Source organism: Arvicanthis niloticus, chromosome X (genome assembly GCF_011762505.2).
Source record: "Arvicanthis niloticus isolate mArvNil1 chromosome X, mArvNil1.pat.X, whole genome shotgun sequence".
Taxonomy (NCBI): Eukaryota; Metazoa; Chordata; class Mammalia; order Rodentia; family Muridae; genus Arvicanthis; species Arvicanthis niloticus.
Genome location: NC_047679.1, coordinates 118,317,965 through 118,339,064, shown reverse-complemented (window position 1 = coordinate 118,339,064; position 21,100 = coordinate 118,317,965). Strand labels below are relative to the sequence as shown.

General features: G+C 38.3%; 1 pseudogene; it reads right to left on the bottom strand.

The window, feature by feature from the left end:
• Positions 1-19,590: 19,590 nt before the first annotated feature.
• On the bottom strand, positions 19,591-20,778 carry LOC117695164 (small ribosomal subunit protein uS2 pseudogene; annotated as a pseudogene).
• Between the last annotated feature and the right edge of the window lie 322 nt (positions 20,779-21,100).

Here is a 21,100-nt window from a genome sequence, read left to right as displayed (position 1 = left end):
CAAGCCAGCACCATGTTTTCACTTTACTACACAAGATAGTAACATTGGAACGGTAGCATGCTTATCCAAAACCTAACTCCAGAAAAAAAAAAGCAAAACTTTGGTAAAATTGTAATGCTGATTACACATACATTTTGTCAGAAAAATATTAGAGTAGAAGTAAATATATATTTGACACTAAGTAAGGAAGTCCCTTAAGCTACCTTTTAAAACTTTATTAGGGCGAGAGATAGGGCTCAGTGCTTGTGTAACATACATGAGACTTTAGATCTGATCTCTACAAAAGGGAACAAAATTGTTGGCTACAATTCAAATGATTTCTTTCAGAAGGACTCATGTAAAAAGTAGTTTGCTGAATGACATAGTCAAGATACAGTAATTAATGATTGTTTCTATAAGAACAACTATGTGTCCATAGAAAACAATAAGAGTAGTATCTGAGAATGAGAGTGATCATTCACCTTTGTGTGTAGCTTAAACATTTCAAGCTATTCAATAGTTTATGCCTACAACATATAGCAGTACTAATTAGAATTAAAGAAAAGTAATGCCATTATCTATAGCATATCTGTAAATTGTTCATTTTGTATATGGTTTCAATATGAATATCACATTTTAAAAAGGAATTGTATGATGAAGACTCAAAACCCAGGTGCTGGATACAGTTATAAAGTGATTGGCTTATGGGAGCTCCAGACTCATTAATATATTAATTTCTTATTAAAGGAATTAGGTTACTGAGGCATATCAATGAAGGTTGTCTAATATGCCCCTTCTCTTTCCTTCCTAACTATCACAAAGTAAGAAACCTTGTTTTGCTGCAGAATCTTTCAACATTAATGAACTAAAATTTCTGAGACTATGAACCTAAATGTTTCCTCTTTTAAATTATTTCTTGTTATATCTTACCACAACCAAAAAGTAAGTAACACATCTTATAACATGGGTGTTTTAATTCTAGAATATAGCCTAAAGAAATTATCAGAAACAAACCCAAATATTTGCATGTGAATATTTTACATAAGTCTCATTGATAAGAGCACATCAATGCAATGACCAAATTCCTTAACAAAAATTGATGCATTAAATAAAATATAATTTATTGACAAAGTATATAAAATATAAATAACTATAAATTTAATTGTGAATTTCTGTTAATAAAAATTGTTATAAAATATTTAATGTAATGGGAGAATGATGTTAAAATAAAATATAAAGATAAATACAATGAAGTACAACATTTTTAATGTTGTAAGCCAATGAAGTACTACATATATAACATTACATATATTTCTTTATAAAGAAAAGTATCTGGAAAAACTAAAAATGTATAAAACAAAGTATATATGCTGATTAATACTTTCTATATTTTAAAAAGTTTATGCAATATTGTATTGTATATTGTGTATAAGAATATTGTTCCTTCATCAAAGAATTGTTTTCATGTATTCTATTTTAATATTCTGATGATATGTACATACACATACATATGTTTTAGTAAGATATTTTAATTGTCTGCATATTATTTACCTTGAATAACAAAAAGGGTAACCTGAATTCATATTTGAACCTAGTTCCTGACTATTTTTCTGGCAACATTATTAATGACTTCCTGTCTCTCTTCCCAAAGTATCCCAGGCTGCATAATAAAGCATGTGAAAGATCATTTTATTTATTAAGAAATCATCATCCACATTTGACGTTTCTAATTCTACATCCATATCTTCTTAAATGATACTGCTAAATGAAGAATTAGAGCATTTGCATAGATATAGCATTAGTACTCAAATTAAGATTTGTCACTTATAAAATATATGATGTACCACTCCTGAAAACAACTGTAAACTATTTGTAAAGCCCTACAGGGGGATGAATTCCAATAAAAGTCTGTAATACTGTTCAAGAAGAGAACAGGGCAAGAGGGACATTATAAAATTTCCCAACTATAGTAAAGTATAACTGAATACAGGATAAAGCAAGGTCTGACTTATATAAAAGTAAATGCAATCTCATGGCTATAAATGCTTCCAGAGACCCCATGGGCTATCTTAACTTGCCTCATTGTCCTCTAAGGTGAAGAGAAGGGATAAAGTAAATATCTCTTTGCAAGGTGGTAATTGTTCTCATTCTCATTCTTTGGAACTACAAAGAAGTCTATTTTTTTTCAGTTGTATCCTGTTATGTTTTTCCCGTTTCACCTTCACACTAACCTCCTGTACCATTGCCACTATTATATCTTCAATTCGGCAAACTACTATTTTCAGTGGTTCCATCTTTCACTGACACTTCAAAGGCTTATATGCTATTTCTATCCTTGGGAGTTTCACTGATAGAATGATTCGGCAGAATAGAAGCATAATAATGAAATTACTCTTTTTTTAAAACCTTCTTTATTCCAGGCCCTTTTGTTACACAGAGTAATACTGCTTGTTCTGGCACTAATTTATAAACAACAAAAGCACTATTAAATAAAATCACATTATAAAACATCTGTCAAAATCAGTACCTGTGATGAGTCAGAGAGCAGGTTAATAAAATTAATTTTTCCTCAGGGATTCATACAATTGAGAATTATCCTATCCTATCATTTTCAGTTATCTGGCTAGAAACAACTCAAAATGTTCAAGGTCGGTAGCCAGTAGAGAGCATTGAGTGAATGGCTATGATGTAATTACGAGAACAGCCTGGAGTCTCCTATTATTTAGCCAACAAAAGTAGAACATGCAGCACCCCACATAATTACTGGTCCTTCTTCACTAAAGGACCTTAGTCTGATTCCCATTGCTTCCTGTCACTTCAGAATTACCTTCTGTGAAATTGAAAGTCAGTAAGAGAATTTCAATGTACTAGCTACCTGTTGCTCCTGCCTCCTAGCTGACTGCCTTAGGGAAAAAAAGTATGCTTTGTAATTCTCTGCATTTCTCATTTCAATGTCTTCTTAGAGTCTAAATAAAATGTTTTGCCAAATATTTCTTTTCAATAACAACTTTTCACGTACTACCCAAATCAAGTAAAACATAAAAATAGTGTTAAATAATAATGTGTCATGTGTTGCACTGTGCCTCCTCATTGTATTCTAAATGAAACATAAAGTTATAAGATTGATAGTAGTACTATGTCCAGTTTTCTGAGGAACCACAAGACTGATTTCCAGAGTGGTTGTGCTAGCTTGCAATCCCACCAACAATGAAGGAGTGTTCCTCTTTCTCCACATCCTCACCAGCATCTGCTGTCACCTGAGTTTTTGAACTTAGCCATTCTGGGTGATGTGAGGTGGAATCTCAGGGTTGTTTTGATTTGCATTTCCCTGATGACTAAGGATGTTGAACATTTATTTAGGAGCTTCTTGGCCATTCAATTTTCCTCAGTTGAGAATTCATTGTTTAGCTCTGTTCCCCATTTTTAAAATAAGGTTATTTGTTTCTCTGGAGTCTAACTTCTTGAGTTCTTTCTATATTTTAGATACTAGCCCTCTATTGGATGTAGGTTGGTAAAGATCTTTTCCCAAACTGTTGGATGCCAATTTGTCTTATTGACAATGCTATACAGAAGCTTTGCAAATTTATGAGGTCCTATTTGTCTATTATTGATCTTAGAGCATAAGTCATTGATGTTCTGTTCAGGAACTATTCCCCTGTGCCCATGTGTTCGAGGCTCTTCCCCACTATCTCTTCTACTTGTTTCAGTGTATCTGGTTTTATATAGAGGTCTTTGATCTACTTAGACTTGAACGTTGTACAAGAAATAAGAATAGATTGATGTGCATTCTTCTACCAGCACCATTTGTTGAAAATGTTGTCTTTTTTCCACTGGGTGGTTTTTAACTCCTTTATCAAAGATCAAGGGGTCATAGGTGTGTAGATCATAGATTCCATTGATCTACCTGCCTGTCTCTGTACAAATACCATACAGTTTTTATCACTATTGCTCTGTAATACAGGTTGAGGTCAGGGTGGTGATTCCCCTGGATGTTCTTTTATTGTTGAGAATAAGTTTTACTATCCTGGGTTTTTGTTATTCCAAATGAATTTGAAAATTACTCTTTCTAACTCAATGAAGAATTGAGTTGGAATTTTGAAGGGGATGGCTTGAGGACCCAGGTCCATTTCTGGGCATATACCCAAAAGGTATTCCAACATATAACAAGGACACATGCTCCACTATGTTCATAGCAGCCTTATTTATAATAGCCATAACCTAGAAAGAACCAAGATGTCCCTCAACTGAAGAATGGATAAAGAAAATGTGGTTTATTTACACAATGGAATAAAATTCAGCTATTAAAAACAAGGACATCAGGAATTTGGCATGCAAATGGATGGAACTAGAAAATACCATCATGAGTGAGGTAACCCCATTCACAAAAGAACACACATGGTATGCACTCACTGATAAGTGGATATTAGCCCAAAAGTTCAGAATATCCAAGATACAATTCACAGACCACATGAAGTTCAACACGAAGGAAGACCAAAGTGTGAGTGTGTTGATTCTTCTCAGAAAAGGAACAAAATACTCATAGGAGAAAATAGAGAGAGAAAGTATGGAGCAGAGTCTGAAGGAAAGGCCATTCAGAGACTGTTCCACATGGGGAACTATTCCATATACAATTACCAAACCCAGATACAATTGTGGATTCCGAGAACTGCATACTGACAGGAACCTGATATAGCTGTCTCCTGTGAGACTATGGCAGAGCCTGACAAATACAGAGGCAAATGCTCACAGCCGATTATTGTACTGAGCATGGGGTCTCCAGTGGAGGAGTTAGAGAAAGGACTAAAGGAACTGAAGTGGTTTGCGATCTCATAGAAAGAACAACAATATCAACCAATCAGATCCCCCAGAGCTCCCAGAGACTAAACCACCAATCAAGGAGTACACATGGAGGGACCCATGGCTCCAACTGCATATGTTACAGAGGATGGTCTTGTTGGGCATAAATGTGAAGAGAGGCCCTTGGTCCTGTGAAGGATCGATGCTCCAGTATAGCAGAATGCCAGGCCAGGGGGTGGGTGGGTGGGTGGAGGAGCACCCTCATAGAAGCAGGGGGAGGGGTCTTGTGATGGGGCTTTCCAAGGGGGAAACCAGGAAAGGGAATAACATTTAAAGTGTAAATTAAAAATATCCAATTAAAAAGAAAAAAAGATTGATAGTAAAAATTTGCTAATTATTCCTAGCTTGTCACTACTAGCATCTCAAAATCTACCCCATCCCAGTAAAGCTTCTGAGAGAATTGTTATCAGCTCTAAGAATAGGCTGAAGCCCTATAACAGATAAGTTTTTAGTCAGAGAAGAATTTAAAATCTTGACAAATAGAGTAAAGCAAGTGTCTGAAGATGTGCAAAGCATTACCTGATGATCCTAGAGAATTCACTAGATTTTGTTAGAACACCTCCTCTTCATCTCTAACATCACCAACTTGGCTTTTTTGACTCTTGTTTTGATGAGTTTATAAGTTTGTCCATCTTGTCTGTCTTTAGGGGAAAAAAGACAGACAATTTTCTTTAATTGATGTTAAATACTGGCATTCTGTTTTAATCTAATAAATTTCTACTGACATCTTTTTTGTCTCTTGTCATGTACTGACTAAGATTGATTTGGTTATCATCTTTTTAAAAAGATGTATATTTATTCATTTTTAATTATGTGTACATGTATGTATGGGCACATGCATGTGAGCACATGATAGTGTTCCAATCTGTTTTAAATGTGTGTCATTATGACAGCACTATCTTCTTTGATTTCTAAGAAACTAATACAAATAGCTTCTAAGCCCTAATTTCAGAATGCCTTATGAACCAATCAAGATTTTCAATTATGTTTTCATTTCAGAAAATGAAGATAACATTGTTATTTGAGAGCAATTCAAATTTTCAATCAATAGTCTAAATTAGCAACTCATATATTATGATAAATTGTATCCACTATTCATTACTGAAGATTCATGTAACCTATTTTTTCTAACATCTTGTCTGTTCAAGTCATAGACTATGATTATGTATTTACAATTGATGCTCCTATCCTAAAAAGTATTATTTTACAAATTAATTCAAATTTAGTTCAGATTCATAACAAAGTTCACCTATATACTCTGGCTCAATTTCTTAGAAAACATTCAGTCAATAAGAGACTTGGTTTTTTTTTCTTTTGCCATTTTATTAATCTGTTCTTTCATAGTTATTTAATGTATGCTGGTCATGAACATTTTCCATCTTCTCTTATCCCCTCCTTCCCTCACCTTCACAATCCTTTTTTCTGACAAGTCCTCCTCTCATTATCATATATTTGTATTTACAAAATTTAACCAAGGTTGCCCACTGGGGCATAGGTGGGAATTATCCATTAGAGAATGAGGCATTTGCCACTGGCTATCCCACTTGAGGCAGTGACTCTTCCTCCCTTAGCAGCCTTCAGCTCAGGAAGGGTGGACCCATATGTGCCTCTCCACCAAAACCAAGATACTCTAATTGTAATCCACTGATAATGATGTTGAAAAGAACTGACTAAAAAGCAGTTCAGGAGCCACTGAAGGAAACTGAAATGTATGTGTACTGGATGTCAGAAGGTACTTGACCATTTATTGTATCTATATTGCATCCCTAAACAGAAGAGGAGTCTTAAACAGCTACTGCTCACATCTGTAATAATAAATTATGGAAAAGATATAAGGAAAGGAGGATGGGAAAGAGAGGAAAATGAGATGGCGGGAGCAGGTCAGAAATAAAGGAAGTGTGAGGGTTCCCGTGTCCTATTCATGGATACATTAAGTTACTTATTACATGGTCCTGAAATTTTGCTATAAGAACATCTCTCCTTTCCTTTAAACCTCTGGGGGTCTATTAAAAGTCAAATCATGAAAGAATCCCAGATCTAAACTTAATTGTCCCAGTGATGTTTATATCTTATTCAGAAACAGGACTAGATAAAGTGAAATAGAATAATCTGAAATGCATTACCTTTGTTCTAAGCAAAGGATACAGATGCAAAAAGTGAATGTAAGAGCAGATGTGCCAGAAACAAACGTAAAAATTACTTTCCAAACAATGAAACCCTTCTTGAAAGTAAGACCTCATACATATATATCAGCATGTTGCTGACAGTTCAAGGAAAAAGTTGTGAATGAAGTTTAGAACTCACAAAGAAGTAAGACAAATAAAAGACAAGTATTGTAGCATAGCTTGAGGACACCACCTATCTATTCCTGGACATTTACTGGATGCTGTCAATACTTGTGCTAGGCACTAGACATGAGGACCTTCTTGGTTGCCTCTCAGAATAATCTCTCCTTTCTTAGACAAAGAATTCTCATTGCAAGCCAGGTACATCACCATACAGATTTAATACTCTATGTCTCAGCTTGCCTTTCAGCTGGTGTGTCTAAATTTCACACTGTAACATACTCCAGGAGCTAATACTCCAGGAAAAGCTAATAACTAGCAGGTGATATTCCTGAGATGGTCTGCTTTGAATTAATCCACAACAGATTTTTTGTTATTTGGCAAGGCTGTAAGAGAATTCATTTTAGGAAAGATTTCTGCCATTAATATGCTTTTCTTGTTATTATTAAACATATATAACAATCAGTAGGTATTAGTCCACCCCTTCTGAGCAGATCTCTGTAGATCTATGAAGATGTACTGTCTTGTAGTGAGTCTATATAGACAAATAGATGATTCCTTAAGTCCTAATGACGATCCCTTAAGAATTACTAAAATTGTATCAGTGATTATTAAGCTCTTTTATAGTCAGACTACTATTAGTTCCTTTTCTGAAAGTCAAAACTGAAATGAGAACTCTGCCAGTCTCCCATGTGTCACCAGTTAATTACTCTTAGTAACCAGACTTTCTCCTACTCAGAGCACATTCCAAGATGTTGTAAACCAATTAACCAAAGGTCATAAAAAGGGAACTTATTATTTATTATACATGCTAGGACAGAAGATAAAATATTGACTTGGTTTATCTTTACAAAACTTAACTAATAGCTTAGCTATGGTTTTAAATCTTGACAAACCTGTGGAGCTGTGACAGGGGATGCATGTTTAGCCAGATAATTACTCCTAATTGATATATGTGTAAACATTCTATGTTGTAAACTTCTATTTCAATTTATGATTTGATTTTGTGTGTGAACTTGTGATGAAGTTTTTAACATGTGTTCATGTATTCTGAAAGTTGTTTTAAGTGCCAAGGACAAAGTGAAGACTCAGAACTGAGCTGAGAAGAACTGAGCAGAGAGGGAACTGAGCAGAGAGGGAACTGAGCAGAAAGGGAACTGAGCTGAGGAGAACTTTTTAGACAGAGCACTCTTTAGACAGAATTGAACTCAAGAAGAACTTAGAAGTATAGGTATGGAGTTAGGAGCAAAGACATTGAAAGTAAGAATATTGTGACATCAGAACAGGAGGAGAGAGCAAGATTGGAAGGAGAATTCAGAGTGCTTACAAACTACAGGTAACATAAAAATCTAGGAGAAAAATGTTCAGAATGCAGAGGAAAAGAGGAAAAAAGAAGAAGCTGCAGAGAGATCAGAAGGAGCAGGCAGGCTTCTTACCATGGGACAGAACAGGTCCTTTCTTAATAACAAGGCAGGCTTAGTCCTCTTAAAGGAACAAAGCTTTCTTCTTACAAACCTGGGATTAATTCATTTAGCATTAAAAGGATAGAAGCTTTTTCTTTCTCTATGCAATAAAGATTGGAGCACATTTTTCATCCTGAATGAGTGAGTTCTTTCTGCACTAGTGCTTGGTCTTTTGCTCCATATGCATATGTAAATATGGATGTGTGTTTGTGTGTAAGTATGTAATTGTGGGAATGTGTGTATGTGTGTGTGTGTGTGTGTGTGTGTATGTGTGTAATTGTGAGAATGCCTGCAAGCTGGACTCAACTGGTTTGAATGGAAATGTATAAATGCATACGTGTGAATCTGTATATGAACTTATATGCATATTTGCTTATGTAAAAGTTTTTCCTTCTGTTATTCTCTTCTCCTGGTTCAATAGAAAGTTATTGCTTCAAAGTTCCCCCTAGCCTGACAAGCAAGAGGCATCTGAACAAAAGGGAAAAGGCTCTAGCAATTGATTCTTTACTTTATCTCCTGCTGTTTTAGGATGAGGTGCTAACTGCCAGAGACTACAGTTTTGTGCCTCAGAGGATCACAAAAGGCAGGTCAGCTACAGTAGCATAGTACCTTAGACTTAGATAAGTAAACATTATTATACAGCAACCCTAAATATCTCGTAAGACAAAGTCTTATCCTTGTATCTCATAAAACAAAGTCTTACCCTCCACTGAAATTCTTCCCCCTCCACTGCCTCAAGAAGAACCAACAAGAAAGAAGACCCCCACCGGGGCTGGACGGCAGCAAACATACAAGTGAATACTATATAAAAAATATACTTGATGTTCCTTTGAAGACGGTGAATTTAATCAATAGGCTGAAACAAAATACAAATATTGCTATAGCTTCTTGGGTTAAAAAATGATTTTGATCATGAAAACACAGTGGAAAAGAACCATAGGTTTCTTTCTTTCTTTCTTTCTTTCTTTCTTTCTTTCTTTCTTTCTTTCTTTCTTTCTTCCTTCCTTCCTTCCTTCCTTCCTTTCTTTCTTTTTACATGCTGACTAAAGTTTGTTCTCCCTTCTCTCCACCCAATCCTTCCCCACCACCTCCTAATCTCTTTCCCCATCCCTGATCCATGTCTTCTCATCTTCTCTGTTTCTCTTCAGAGAAGGGCAGGCCTCCCATGGATTATCCACCAGCTATGACATATCAAGTTGTAGCAATACTTGGTACCTCCTTTCCTGTTAAAGCTGGAGTGTACAAGGGAACCGAATAGGAAGAAAGTCCCCAAAGCAGGCAACAAAATCAGAGACAGCCCCTGTTCCTGTTGTTAGGAGTCCATATGAAGACCAAGCTGCACAACCATAACATATATGTATAGAACCTAGGTCAGTCCCATGCAGGCTCCTTGTTGGAAGTTCAGTCTCTATGAGCCCCTGTGAGTCAAGGTTAGTTGATTTTATAAGTTTTCTTGACTCATATGGTTCATACAATTCTTCTTCCCTCTCTTCCACTGCTTGAGCTTTCCCAGTTAATATCAACCCCACTTGAGCTATACAATTTAACTAGTATCCACTCCAAGCCTCAGACCTAAAAGAACTCAGGAAAGCAGTGAAGGAAGATGGCATTCATGCACCATGGACAAAATCTCTCCTACAGAGCCATATTGCCAACTTAAACACCCCCCAAGATTGGAGAGATATTTGCCATTCTGCTTTTCCTGGCCCAATGTTTCTAGAGTGGGAAGCCTTCTTTCATGACAAATGCCATCAACATGTCAAGCAAAACTGGGACAAAGGTGACAACACCCCATGAGATTTTAATGAACTCTTTGGCCAGGAAGATTTCTCTACTAGAGCACAACAGGCAACTCAGCCAGCAGGATACTATGAGCAGGTCCTCCTCTGTGTAACCCAAACTTGGGATAGGCTAACTCCACCCTCGGGGTCACAAGACCCCATCTGCTCCCTTCTCTCTCTCCATCAGAAGCCTGGAGAATCCCTATCTCATTTTATTCTCAGAACTAAAATGAGCTTAGAAAGAAAAATCTCAAACCCCACAGCCAGGGCTTCTTAAAACCATTGTTTGGGAAGGAATGGCATGACTTCTGAGTCTGGACTAGCTTGCCAGGGTCTCCAGGAAGAGCATCATGATAGGTGGACTGTGGCAACCCAGGAAATAGAAACTCCATCACACCAGGTTGTATCTGTGGCTCAGGCATTTGTAGCAGCAGCAAAAACAGAAGGAATCTGCTTCAAATATGAAGAGGCAGGACATTTGAGGAACCAATGTCCACATCCACCACCAGTTGCGGGGCTGTAGCTCATGTGTGGGCGTGCATCCTGTTGGGCTGTGTTGTGGTTGCCGCCTGTCTGCCACAGCTCAGGGAGGCAGAAGTGTGGGAATTTGACTGAGTTCACTCCACACTGTGCCGGGCAGATGCTGGGCTGTGAGACGTTGTGGTAGATGCTGGCGAGGATTTGGAGAAAGAGGAACACTCCTCCATTGTTGGTGGGATTGCAAGCTGGTACAACCACTCTGGAAATCAGTCTGGTGGTTCCTCAGAAAACTGGACATAGCATTACCTGAGGATCCAGCTATACCACTCCTGGGCATATACCCAGAAGATGCTCCAACATATAATAAGGACATATGCTCCACTATGTTCATAGCAGCCTTATTTATAATAGCCAGAAGCTGGAAAGAACCAAGATGTCCCTCAACAGAGGAATGGATACAAAAATAATGTGGTACATTTACATAATGGAGTATTACTCAGCTATTAAAAATAATGAATTCGAGAAATTTATAGGCAAATGGATGGATCTAGAAGTTATCATCCTGAGTGAGTTAACCCAATCACAAAAGAACACACATGGTATTTACTCACTGTTAAGCAGATGTTAGCCCAAAAGCTTGAAATAGCAGAGACTCAACCCGCAGACCACATGAAGCACATGAAGCACATAAAGAAAGAAGACCAAGAGGGGACGCCTCAGTTCTACTTAGGACGAGTAATAAAAATACTCAAGGGAGCAAATATGGAAACAAAACATGGGACAGAAACTGAAGGAGGGGCCATCAGGAGACCATTCCACCTGGGTATTCATCCCATGTACAGTCACCTAAGCTAGACACTGATGTGGATGGCTGGAAGTGCATGCTGTCAAGAACATGATATAGCTGTCTCCTTAGAGGTCTGCCAAAGACTAACACATTCAGAGGACGATGCTCACAGTTAACCACTGATATGATCAAGGGTTTCCCAATGGAGTACTTAGAGAGAAGACTGAAGGAGCAGAAAGGGTTTGTGACCTCAGGAGGAAAGCAACAATACCAAACAACCAGAGACCCCAGGGTATAAACCACCAGCCTGGGAGCATATGGGGATGGACCCAGGACTCCAGCGGTATATGTCGGGGAGGATGGCCTTGTGGGGCATAGGTGGGAGAGGAATTTCTTGGTCCCATAAAAAATGAACACAGAATGGGGGGGGGGGGAGTGAGGGTGGGGAGGGGGTAGTGGGGGGGGGATAGGTACAGGCACTGTCTCATAGAAGCATGAGGAGGGGGGATGGGATAGAAGGTTTCTGGGTGGTGGGAGGAAGTGGGGTAAGAGGATAAAATCTGAAAGGTAAATATAATACCCAACTTTTAAAAAAAACGAAAAAAAGGAGAAAAAAGAGAAAAAAGAAAGATAGGAGATTTTATTAACACAAATGGAAGGATTTAGAAATTTAGGAGGCAGTTTATGTTAATGGAAACAGCATCATAGAAACTGGAAAATCACACCCTCATAGAAACACGAGGAGGGGGGATGGGATAAGGGGCTCCTGGGTGGTGGGGGGAATGAGATAAGGGGATAGAATTTGAAACATAAATATTATAACCAATCAAAAAAAGAAAAAAAATGAAAAGTTGTTAGAGCCAACATCTTTAATAAAATGTCAGCCGTCTAGGAAAAAAAATTTTTTTATTGATACTAAAACTTGTTCTGAGAATTGTATATTGCAGAATACACAGCCTCGATGTATCTACTCATCAAGCATACTGAGCAGACCTGCCCAAACCTCCGATGTCCTGGAATTCCATCTGGATGCAGTGAAGACACAGCATCAGAGGCTTATCAATTTACTCTCTCCCCCCCCCACCCCTCTTCTAATATCTCAATGCCCATAATCAGCTTGAAGAAGTTAAAAGAAGAGTCAGTGCCCCTATTCCCTGGGCTTGTCGACTAAGGTGGTAAATGTTGGGCTGTGTTTCTAGGGAAAAGTAGTAGTTTTGTTGGAACAGGGAGGATTAGCTAGGACTTATTGCATAGCCGAAACCTATTGATATAAATCTGTATAATTAGTATCAAGATGAAGTTATAATCTCTTAAATGGTACAAAATTTACTTTGATTTCAAATTTAAGGTTTTCATTGGCACAAGTTTCTTATTGATATAAAAATGAGATGAATATTGTTACTCTCATGGGCATTGTGCCTGTATAACACATTTATGAATACAAGGCTTAGACCCAGTTCTTCTTTAAACTACCCAGTCCTTCTTTAACTTTTTCAACTGATTTGAGATGCTTAGCCTGTGAGTTAAGGGACTATAGCAAATTCATGGCTTGGAGTTTATTGTTAAGGTGTTCTCTATGTTTTATTTAGAAATAGCTGAGAGGAGTGAACAGACAACAGTCCAGTTTATCTTACATGGATAGTTGGTTTTCAAAACGTTAGAAGTCCACAGAACTGACGCTACAAATATTTATATATTAATGTTCATTTTGATTAGAGACCTTTCTGCTCCTGACAGCTTCCTGTCTTAGATTCTAAGAAGAAATTGAGCATCCTTGGAGTTACTCCAGTTGTGCGGAGACAGCCACAAGGCAAGAATTGCCTCTTTCCATCTACAGACAAATTACTGTCCAGAAAAGGACACACTTGCAGAATAGTCGACTGATTATATCTGCCTAGACAGAATAATCAGCCCTTAATAATTCTACATCAGTAAGGTCTGTCAGATGATTCTGGGCCAGAAGGCTGAAGATCAGATGCTCCAACGTTTTGTAGTATTGGGACTGTCCAGGTGTTCAGAGGTCTCTATAAATTGGCTAAGTTTTAGAAGCTATGCTTTGTGCTTCCCATAATTTCAGTTAACTCAGTCATTCTAGATTTCTGACGGGGTTGAAGACCTATAGTCTCATAGCCAATCCTGGCTATGTACTTTGAGAGAAAAGATCTGAGTGGATGGTTTTCAGCTGACATTTATTCTAAGCCAAGAAAAAGCCAGGTTCAAAACTAAGTGTTTTAGTTAGGAGAGATGACAGAGGTTCTGGTTAGTCAACAAAATGATGGACTGTGTATTAGGATTATCTTGTACCTCACTGGTACAAATTGGCATAATTATGCTCTAATTGTATTTTGAGAGAAAAGTTTCATTTTAACAGGAAGGGTGATATGTAGGAGGAGCTAAGGAGGAAGGAGTACCCACAGGAAGAGATGGAGTAAGGAGAGGAGAAGATGAAGGAGAGGAGAAGCAAGGTGATGAGAGAGAGAAAGAGAGGGGGGCATGGAGGCAGATGTCCATATGTCTCCACCAGTCAAAGACAGTTTATATATCTAGGTTGGGTATTGTGTTACACTTCTGATTGAGCATTACGAAACTTATAAAGCCTTTGACTAACACTTAAAAAATGTATAGAAGCAAAAAGGAAAAGAGGATATGGGATAGGGATTTTCTAGGGAGGGGAAATGGGGAAAGGGGATGGCATCTAAAATGTAAATAAAATTTAAAATTAAAAAAATGAAAAAAGTACACATGCCGCAGTCAACAAATGCAGCAATAATACAACTTAGTTTAATGCATTAATGGAGACCCACTCGAGTACAGTTTTTAAGAACTTTGTGGTGTACTGAATCACCCAAGTGTCCTTTTGAAATGTAGGAAGAGTTTTAGAAAAGCCCCGTCTTTCAGTTGAGATTCTGTTCCTGAGATGCTGTGTGTGTAACAGGCAGTAGGTGGTGCTGATGGGACTGGGGTGATGGCCATGGGCAGAGTGAAGAGGCATTGTGAGTCTGGCCTCCTAGCTCTTGGTCCTTTTCTGAACAGAACTCTCTTATCAGAATGATTAAAAAAAGAAGAAGAAGAAGAAGAAGTTGTGGGCCTCTGCCTGGGTATGGAGGGAAGTCTCAGCCTGAAGTCCTGAGGGGGCAGAGCTCATGAGTGGGGGTCTCCAGGCCGAAATGGCTGATCAGGAGACTGACCAGTGGTCTCTGTCCTTGGACTCCCAGATGCTGCTGGGAGCCTTGGAAGAACTGAGACATGAGGACATACGGGCTGGCCCACAGCCAAGAGAAATGAGAGGGAGAGCTCTGGTGGTGCCCCATGGGGTATAGACTCTTGGTTACCAGGACTTGCTTGGCTGGGTCAACTAGCTTGCTTGAGTTAGCAGCCTTCACAGTGGAAACATAGAGGTGTCTAGCAGGAGATTAAGCAGCAGCTCGGTAGTTAAAGGCCTTCTTCATGGATCCCTATGGCAGGGTTCCAAAGACACAAGGAAGTCCATGGTTTTAAAAGGTTTATTGTCATGGCAGAAAGTGGATGAGCTCTACCCCTTCCCTGACCTCAGGGCAGACCTGAGTTAAATAGGACCGGAGGAGGGTCTGGGAAGGAATGCTTAATTGGCTACACCCTTTGGCCCTTAGGTATCTCATTAATATGGAGATCTCTCGAGGCCCTGAGGCCTATAGTCACGCCCTCTACCTGTGCTAGGTGACACAAACCTCTCTTTGGGAGGCGGCTGTAGGGGCATTGCCCTACATGACTGAAAGTCTCTAATCAATGGAGGTCTTTGGGCGTGTGTCAGGAGCCTGGAGTCTGGGAGTGTGGCGAAATGTATGCCATCCCTTGCAGGGTCTCTGGCCATCTATAGCCAGTGCTCCACCAGAAACCAAGCTATCCTTTCACGATCCCATAGTTTCCTAATGTGTAATTCATTTTGTAGAAAGTTACGTGGGCTGATAAGATGACTGCATAAAATCTGCCTTGTTCAGGTAGTTGCTCAATAAACATAGGCTCCTTCTTCCTCGGATGAGAAGAAAACTGATGAATACCTGTTATCTATACTTAATTAGGATTGAGGAACAACAGCAAAGGGCTGAGTCTTGAATTTTTCTAAAGATTTTCATGTAATACGAATTGATCTCCTTTCTAAGCAAATAAAGACCACTTATTAAACATTACTATAAACAAATATACATTGTTTCCTTCATGTTTATTGCACCAAATATATATCTTTAATTACTTTCCAAGTGTTAGGCTGGAACTCCTGCTCATCTTAGCTACAAGTTGGGAAAGGAAACCTCGTGTGCCCTCTTTCCCCAACCCCTCCTGCACAGAGAAAACTCCCTTGTCTGCTTGGAGAAAAATCAAGGCTAACATCACTCCTTGTCTCTCCATTTCTAACAACCACCTAATAGTGCCCACACAGGGTCTCATTCTTTGAACATGTATGAACACTATTCCAGGTCTTAGCTAAATCATCACTGCTCACCTAAGCTCTATAAAATCCTTTGCTTTAGCCTGGATGTGTGTCTTCACTGGCCTCTACTTGTGAGATGGGTGTACCCACCTGAGAGCAGCCTCCTAATAAACCTGCTTTTATTTACTTTTAATCTAGTCTAATCTGGTTTACATCTGCATCACTGAGGGGGGAGAAAAATGCCTATCACCAAGTGCTTTATAAATGCTTGTTCTACCTTATCTTTCTGCAGTATTTCCACTGGTACTAGACAAAGGTCAACATGAGTGAGAGCTTGGGGAAGAATTCCATTCTCACTGCCTTCTGAGTCCTGCCACATGGGCAACCTAAGAGATTAATTCAAACAACAAGAGAAATATGTGAGGAGGAATAAATTTTACAGATCTTTTCTCTCAGCAATTTTCTCTTTCCCCCTTAGTGCAGCAGGGGTCATCTTGAGGTTAGCAGTGGAAGAATACAGAACTTCACTGTTATCCCCTTTTTTTAATGACTCTATAATCTTCTTCCACTTTTGCTTCTTACTAGGTACTCAGAAGAACACAAAGGTAACAGTTTAACATAGCAATCTATATGTCAAACACTGAAAATAATAATGGTTCTAGGAAAGTTATAACCACAACAAGAGCAGTAGTAACAATTGCTAATTGTCTGAGCTTTGCCAGTGTTTGAGGTAGTCTTAACACGGAAAATCCTCCAGCTCATATTATTGAGAAGTCATTAATATTATTCACATTTCACAAACAAGAAAAATGTCTCCTACTTAAATAGTAAATCCAGGAAGTAGTTCTCTTTGAATATCTACCAGATTTTAGCCCATAAATTTTGATGTATTGCTAACCATGTACAAACTAAAGATAGTGTCTTAGTCTGTTCAAGCTGCTATAACAATTTATCAAAAATTTGGTTAGTTAGAAACAGCAATTTATTTCTCCTAGCTATGAAGAGAGGCTGAGAATTTTTGTGTTAAAACAATGGCAAAACTGTTGTCTCCTAAGTACTTTGCATCCTTATTCAGTGACTTCTGTCTTTCAGCTATGTCCTCACATAATACAAAGAGAAAGGATATCAATAGGGTCTTGATTATGGCCACAAATCCAGGATGGCTCAGACCTCCTAATCCAGCTACCCTCTTACAAAATCATACCCTTTACCATTATATAATATCGTCATTTATCTTAAAAACTTCCCTTGCTTATAAAATTGGTTTTATGTAAAATTTGGACTGATACTACCACTTTCTTGTGATGGGTAGTATCAGAAAACCTTCTTTATTTGTAACATATAAGTCAAAAATTTTCAAATCACATCTCAAATTTATTGCATCATGGTCTACATTTTAACGAGATTTCCAGGTGATTAATTGGCACATTATAATTTGAAAAGCTCTAATATTGCACAAGTTTTAGAAGACAGGGTTTTGTTTTATTATTATTCAAACTTATTTTGTATGAATCAAAATTCTGTTAATTACAAATTCTCTGATCTTTGGGCAGATTTCTCAACTGGCTTACACTAATACTTCAACTATCAAATACAATACTAACAACACCTCTCTTACAGGGCTCTTGAAAAGATTGGCACTCAGGAGGTTCTCAGTAAACAAATGATAACTGCTAAATTGTTTCCATTCTCCTCAGAGTTTTCTGCAAGGAAAGAAAAAGTCAAAGATTCACTATCAACTCAGCATAGGAGAATGAAGCAAGTCTGGATGCTTTCTGCCTAGGAAGGTTATTATACTGCACAAGGAATGCTTAGATCACAAACAACAAATATACAAACAAACAAGGTGGAGCTGAAGAGCATGGCAAAAAATAGTGTAACAGGAACAAACTGAGAAAACAGAAGCCAGGAAAGACCAATTGAATGGGGAGAGTGATTCCCTGTGCAAAGGAAACACCAGTCACTGCTCAGATTGAGGATGGTGGGAGGTACAAAGGCAGTTCTCACAGGGCAAGCTCAGAGGTTGCCCCTTAAAGACAGAGCATGAGACTCACCAGCTCCCAAATGCCACACACTTTTTTTTAGAGGTGTTTCAAAGACATATCTATTCTATCTATTGTATTACCTTTACAGTAGCAACAATATTTACAGAGAGAGAGAGAGAAAGAGAGAGAGAAAGAGAGAGAGAGAGAGCAAGCAGTGAGTGCAAACCCAATTTAAACACATTTACTCTTTTATTTCTTAGAATGCACAAGGCTTTGGCATCATTGAACAGAAATCCTTCCCTGGATGTTTAGTCCCAGAAGATAGTGTCCCCCAACCTGGTGGGCTCAAAAGGATTTATTCTTCCTAAAGGATTGGGGGGGTGGTCGCCTCCATGATTTATCTTCTTGCAATAGCATTCCCTATGGTTAATATGTGCTATTAATAAGACAAAAAGAAAGAAAATCCTTTAAATAGCAGCTTGTACTTCTTTTTGATTTGTCTCCTGCAGAATCTGATTTACTGTGTGTTTCTTCCATCTGGCAGGAAGCTAATCTGAATATGAATCAACCCTTGCAAAAATAACCCCAGGAAATCTTAGACATTCATAACTTCCCTGAGTTTTTTTTTCTTCAACAATAGCATTTTTGTCATTCTTTCTGCTGTGCAAAGTTTTTCAATTGAAATAAAGTGTGGCTATTTAAGGAATGATGCCACCTCATCCAGAATGCCTCCTTCACAGTTACAGATTCATAGTGCTCATCTACATATTTGCATCTTAATGAGTAAATGCTGTCATCCCCCAAACTTTAATCAGATTAATATGATGTTCACAACTTGATAAGAAAGTGACAAAAATATCATTCTCAAAAATCTGTTCTTCTTTCCTTGAGCATATTTTATATTTTGTAATAATTCCATTTTTCTTTTACACTAACTCTACCAGCTAATAATTCTGCTGGTGTGAAAGAAAATGAAAAGGAAACAAATCTACATTATAAATCATGATTGGAATTTTTAACAAGTAGCTCCTGGGTAATTTCAAAAGTATACCATATGTTTCTTGTACCATGGCATGCCTAAAAAATGATAATGCTTGTTCAGCATATGAGGATAAATGGACAAGGTGTCTTGGACTGAAGGTGGTAATCTTAAGGACTCCAGCTAGCCCAGACTCCATCAAACCATGCAAAGATAGAGGGGATAAATATAGTTACATCTGCAACCTAAGTTCAGCATATACAAGATCTAGAAATTAGGGAAATAAAGCATGCACAGTGTAAAAATAAAAGCCATATCACCAAGACTGATACATGAGTACTTTTGTTAAAATTCATAGATAAGAACTGTGTGAACAAGTCACTCCATTTCATCTTTATTTAACAAGTATGACTGGCTATGCCTATTTTTTCCATGCCAGACTCCACATAATGACAATACCACTAGCCATATTAATATATTCTATGACAATATTTTTTCTTGTGATTAACCATTTTCTTTTTCTTCAGCTTTTAGGAACCTTTATTTCCTTCCACCTTTCCCCCCTTAGCTCAGGTGCCTGCAGAGCAGCTCAGGGCCACCCAGTGGTAGCTCCAACCCACTTGGTGGCATTGCTGTGGGAGCTGCTGACCTGTCCTCAGTGACTGGCTGTGAACTCCAGTTTTCCATGGAGAGGAGGGACTGATGGATAGGCACATGCCCTCAAATTCTGCATGCCCTCAAACCAGCCAGTAACCTCAGGCTAAGAAGTAGTGAACTCAGGAGCTGGTGCAGTTCATTTGCTCTTGGTTACAGCCTTCTCAGCAACAACCTGTTTCTCCTTCTCAACCTCCTCTGGGTCTTTGTAGAAGTAAAAATCAGGCATAGCCTCCCATGGGTGCTCACGGGAGACAGTACCTTGAATGCAGAGTACTTCCCGGCCACTATCCACCAATTAGACACTAAGTGAACTCCCCTGTCGTTGCATGGGATGGCAATGTCCACATAGCGCAGGGGAGAATCTGTGTTACACAGAGCAATAGTGGGCAGTTTGACATAAGAGGCCTCTGGTGGTCAGCCCTGGGATCAGTCACCACTAGAAGCTGTGGCTCCCTGAAGGCTGCTTGGATATGATTAGTGAAGATCTCAGGTGTGAAGCGGCCAGCAGTTAGAGTGGCTCCAGTGGCAGCAGCAAATTTCATAGGCTGGCCAATGTTCCTGGAGGAGAGGACATCAGCAGAGTTCTCAATGGCAGCAATAGCACTAGCTACAAGCAAGAGTTTCTCCCAGGTCCTTTTCAGATTTACAAAGTAGATATTGTCACGTTTCTTTTAGTAGATGTACTGCTCCATCTGAAAGTCAAGGTTAGTACCACTTAAGTGGGTTCCTGTACCAAGGAATTTGAAGCCATCCTCCTCCTTCATTTGTAGGACACTGTGTCAATTTCCCTTTAAGTTATGATGGGAATCAAGAGCAATACCATATGGACTTGTCCCTGGGCAGTGCCGAAAGACTGATTAACAATTTTCCAACTTCAAGTATTAAATATATTAAATTTCTATAGAATTCCTGAAATCTTACACCTACTAATGTGACTTTTAAATATCTCCAAAAGAATGAGAGCTAATCAGTATGATATCATTGTGCAGATTGTTCACTGTACAACTCTAGAGGTAGCTATTCAATTCTAGCAAGCTAGATAACATTCTTTTAAGCAATTAAAAACCCATACATCGTGCAATAGCAGATAGCAGAGGGTTTACCCGTAGATATTTGACATGCTACCTTGTTTCTCCAGAATATTTGTTAAATATAAAATCACATTTGATTCTCTAAGATCTCAACTAGGCATTCATGTTACTACATTTTAAGGATTTTTATCCTATATCCTTAACTAGGCTTCTTTTAAATTGTTACTGCTCTCTCTTGACTCTGAGGAAAGAACACAGACTTTGTTGTATGAACAATTTAGGTTAAAAACCAGCTCTAATAATCATTAGTCACCCTGAGCTATATTATTAGCACAAAATGGAAACAGTTCCATGCATATTATAATTTGGTTGTGAAGATTAAATAAGCAAATAAAAATAAAGTCCCAGAAC